Below are 5,369 nucleotides of genomic sequence, written 5' to 3'. Positions count from 1 at the left end.
CCAAGTTTTTTTCTAAAGTTCTATTTTGCGTCAATAGACCAATACAATTACCATTTACCATTATGGCATTTTTTTCATTTTTCGTAATTTTCGATATCGAAAAAGAGGGCGTGGTCATAGTCGGATTTCGGCCATTTTTTACACCAATACAAAGTGAGTTCAGATAAGTGAACTGAGTTTAGTAAAGATATATCGATTTTTGCTCAAGTTATCGTGTTAACGGCCGAGTGGAAGGACAGACGGTCGACTGTGTATAAAAACTGGGCGTGGCTTCAACCGATTTCGTCCTTTTTCACAGAAAACAGTTATCGTCCTAGGAGCTAAGCCTCTACCAAATTTCACAAGGATTGGTTAATTTTTGTTCGACTTATGGCATTAAAAGTCTCCCAGAAAATTTAAATGAAAAAGGGCGGAGCCACGCCCATTTTGAAATTTTCTTTTATTTTGGTATTTTGTTGCACCATATCATTACTGGAGTCGAATGTTGGCATAATTTACTTATGTGCTGTAAAGATATTAACTTTTCTTTTAAAATTTGAATTAAAAAAAAAAATTTTTAAAAAGTGGGCGTGGTCGTTCTCTGATTTTGCTAATTTTTATAAATTTTTTTTTTTTTTAGACATAAAGTAATAGGCGTAACGTTCCTGCCAAATTTCATCATGATATCTTCAACGACTGCCAAATTACAGCTTGCAAAACTTCTAAATTACCTTCATTTAAAAGTGGGCGGTGCCACGCCCATTGTCCAAAATTTTACTAGTTTTCTATTCTGCGTTATAAGCTCAACTCACCTACCAAGTTTCATCGCTTAATGCGTATTTGGTTATGAATTATCGCACTTTTTCGATTTTTCGAAATTTTCGATATCGAAAAAGTGGGCGTGGTTATTGTCCGATATCGTTCATTTTTAAATAGCGATCTGAGATGAGTGCCCAGGAACCTACATACCAAATTTCATCAAGATACCTCAAAATTTACTCAAGTTATCGTGTTAACGGACAGACGGACGGACGGACGGACATGGCTCAATCGAATTTTTTTTCGATACTGATGATTTTGATATACGGAAGTCTATATCTATCTCGATTCCTTTATACCTGTACAACCAACCGTTATACAATCAAAGTTAATATACTCTGTGAGCTCTGCTCAACTGAGTATAAAAAAATTTATGAAATAAAATATCACAGATGGCAAAAAAAATGTATAAAAAAATATCACAGATCAAATAGTCAAGTAGGTAAAATAAATAAATAAATAAAATAAAAAAATAAATAAATGCAAAAATAATCAAATAAATAAAAAGGTCAAAAAAATAAATCAAATTATTTAATAATATAATCACATACGTCAATAAATTAATAAATCCAATACGTCAATAAATAAATAAATAAAATACGTCGATAAATAAATAAATAGCATAGGACAAAAGTACTAGCACTACAAAAACATTAAACTATTTTGCAAAAATGTCTTTAGCGTGGTATACGCCGATCTTTTTCCCATTGCTATCGCCAAGCTCGTACATTGAATTCCCTATAGAATTAATTACAATACATTTTACTTGTTTCGGAGCTAGCTTGGCGTTGTAGTTATCGACCTGGGAACTTTGCTTAAAGTTTCGGCGATAAACCAATTGTCCAATTTGAAACTTAACATCCCTACTCCTGGTGTCGTATACCTTTAGGCTTCTTTCATGGGCCAACTTCAGCTCTTTCATAATTTTGTTCCGAATTAGTTGCAGTTCTTCTCTTTTATAAATGATCTAAGGATCTGTAGGACAGATCGGTTTACCCTCTCTGCAGCGTTACCCTGAGGTGAATAAAAGGCTGTTTTTACATGTTTTGCGCCATATTTTTCTAAAAAGTTGTTGAAGATCTCAGATGCAAACTGTTTTCCGTTGTCCGAATGGACATATTCGGGCACGCCAAAGACATGAAAAACATCCTTTTCCAAAAACTTGACTACCTCAGCTGAAGTAGCCCTTTTCATTGGTTTTAAGAACACGAACTTTGAAAAATTATCTAAACATACAAACACATACACATTTCCATCAATAGAACGTGGATAAGGAGCCATAAAATCAATGAACAAACGTTGGAAAGGTCGTTCTGTTAGGTGCTGTTTACCCATCAGTGGATGTTTGTAGACATTTTGTGTTTTATTAATTCTGCAAGTTTCACACTCTTTAATATATGTGCAAACATCTGAAACCATGCCTGGCCAGTAATATTTCTGACGCACTCGGGATAAAGTTTTGTGCATGCCACCGTGACCAGCGGACGGTGAGCTGTGGGAAGACTCTACCAGCCCCGGTCGCAATTCCGACGGTACCCAGAGCTTCCAGGTCTGGTCCGCTAGAAGATCATCCCCCCTGTCGAATTGCATCCGTTTATAAACGTAACCGTCCGATAAACACAAATCCGGTAACTTGTCTTTGTTCTCGGTCACCGTTTTCTTTAACTCCATATACTCCTCCGACTCGAAGCATGGTGACTCGAGACACACGTCTATGGCTCTATCATTCGTCCGTATTTCGTCCATGTGCATTCGAGAGAGTGTGTCAGGAACCACGTTTTGTGCACCTTTTCGATGTTGAATATCGAAGTCATAACCCTGGAGTTTCAAACTCCACCTTGCCAACCTCCAAGAAAGATCTTTCTGATTCATGAGCCATTTGAGGCTGGCATGATCAGTTATGATGGTGAACGGGGTTCCCTCCACGTAAGGTCGGAATCTCATGACACTCACGATGGAGGCGTAGCATTCAAGTTCCGTAATGCTATAGTTCTTCTGCGCCTTATTAAGTTTTGCCGAAACGTAGGCAATAGGTCTTTCGTTCTGGTCATCGTCCAACTGAAACAAAACCCCTCCCACTCCGTCAGTTGATGGATCACATTGAATATAAAAAGGACGATTAAAGTCAGGATGTGTGAGCACCGGTGCAGAAACCAAGCTCTGCTTTAAAATTTCAAATGATTTTATTGCTTCTTCAGTCATAGTGAATTTCTTAATGTTGTCCTTTTTGAGGCAGTCGTGCAGCGGAGCTGCAATTGTCGCGTAGTCCTGTATGAAACGCCGGTACCAGCCCGACATACCCAGGAACCGTCGTAGTTGCCTCGGGGTTTTCGGAACTGGAAAGTCCCTCATAGCCACCACTTTATTGGCATCTGTCCTTATACAACCATCCTCGACTACGTACCCTAAATATCGTACCTCCTTAAAGCAAAACTTGCTTTTTTCTACATTAATAGTTAACTTAGCCTCACGAAGACACCGAGCGACCTTTTCCAACAGACACATATGGGACTCGAAATCTACAGAACAAACTAACAAATCGTCAAGATAAACAAGAACACATTCACGTAAAGCGGCTGGAATGACCTTGTCCATGAGACGACACATTCGTTGTGCTGCATTGCACAACCCAAAAGGCATGACAAGTAAATTGGTAAAGGGGTCGGCCAGGGACAGTGAAGGCAGTCTTTTCACGTGATTTCCTCTCGAGGGGGATCTGCCAGAAAGCGTCCTTAAGGTCAATTGCGGAGGTAAAGCGTGTGTTCTGCAACCTGCTGAGGATTCCATCGATGTGGGGTAAGGGGTATGCGTCTTTAATCGTCCTCTCATTCACTTTTCGTGCGTCCAAACAAAGACGATTCTTTGTGCTCTTAATCACGAGTGAAACTGGCGAATTCCAACTGCTGTTGGACTCCTCGATGACTCCCATGGTCAGCATACGGTCCAATTCAGCGTAGATCAATTTTTGGATGGCAAGTGAAATTAGATAATGTCGTTGCTTGACCGGCAGATTCTCGTCCACCACCTCGATGACGTGTTCCCCTTTATCTGTCCGCCCTAACCCCAATACCGCGAAGGACGGGAATTGGGCTTTTACACGCTCCAACATCACATCTTGCTCCGGCGTTAAAACGTGCTGCACAGCGTCGAAAGACAGGTCACCCTTGGCGGGTACAAGTTCCGCCACACTGGCAACATTTGGACACACATTCCCATTCATAGCTTTACTCACAACACTCATACCAAAGGCCTGCCAAAAGTCTATTCCAAAATATACTTCCTGTTGCAGATCTGGAACTATCAAAAATTCCAATTCTCTGGTCGTATCACACCACTCGACTGGTAACTTCATGACCCCTACCACGGCGGTTTCCTCCCCGTTCGCGGTTCGGATATTTTGGCCCTGATCGGCACAATCAAGGCCTCTTTACCGCACAGGAGTGCCGCTGAGCCTTTCCCTAAGCAGCTGGCACTCGCCCCTGAGTCCAAGAGAGCTAAAACTTCCCTACCTCCTATCGCGGTTTTGGCGAAAAATCTATTGTCACTTTTTACAGTGACAATTGTCGCGACAATTTTGCTGCGCAACTTCTTAAAATATCTCCTTTTCTCCCTCATCTTATGAATCTTCTCAAAATTTCTCTTATTCCTATTAGTACTTATGGTTTCACAAAATATCCTTCTTCTTGTTTCTTCATACTCTATATTTCTTTGGTGTAAACTCTTTGCTTCGCGTTTTTCCACCTTCCCTTGTGGTTTCCTAACCTCCTCTCTCTGTTCTATTTCTTCTTTCTTCAGAATTTTTATTTCAAGTCTGCCGGGCTGCCTAACTTCTGGCTGGAGTCCCCGGTCAACTCCGCCAGCCTCGGGTTTCCCTGTTTGGGCTTAAACACGCAAAAGGACGAATCACTTCCACACGCAAAACATACCATATTGTGGAACGAGGACGAACATTTATTTGGTTTTTGTGCTTCTCCCGGGTTTTTCACAAAGTGATCCACCGGCATACCACACGAAAAACACAACATTAAGTGGAAGGGAGAAGCACAAAAGGAATTCACAGTCGACTTAGACGCAGGACTAACAAAAGGACGAACACTATTAGGATTTTCTGGGGTTTGGTGTAGGGGTTGAGGTTGTGGTTGGTAATGGGGTGTGCGCTGTGGCTTCCTATCAAAAGCTTCTAACTTTCTATCTCCTAGTATATCGAGCTGTTCGAAACCTATCTCATTAACTAGTCTGGACCGGCTTTTATTTTCCTTAATGAGTTTTTCTGCTCTCTTACACTCAGCTTTGAGCTCCGCTAACAAGTCCATTTTAATGGTGAAGGTCAGGTTGGCTAGGTACGGTTTAAGATTTCCCCTAATTATGCCAACCAATTCCCTCTCAGGGATTCTCTTCCGCAAACGGAATGTCAAATTATGTACTTCGCTATAGAAGTCGTCGAAAGCTTCGGTGGGTTGCTGGTTCCTCTCCATGATTTCACGGATTATTTCATAATCGGACTCAGCGGACTTGAAGTGGCTTAGCATCTCGGCTTTCAGCTCGAAGTAACCGAAATCGGGCTCATCTGC

The sequence above is a fragment of the Eurosta solidaginis genome, chromosome 1 (assembly GCF_040869045.1).
Source record: "Eurosta solidaginis isolate ZX-2024a chromosome 1, ASM4086904v1, whole genome shotgun sequence".
Lineage (NCBI taxonomy): Eukaryota > Metazoa > Arthropoda > Insecta > Diptera > Tephritidae > Eurosta > Eurosta solidaginis.
This window is presented reverse-complemented; position numbering follows the sequence as displayed.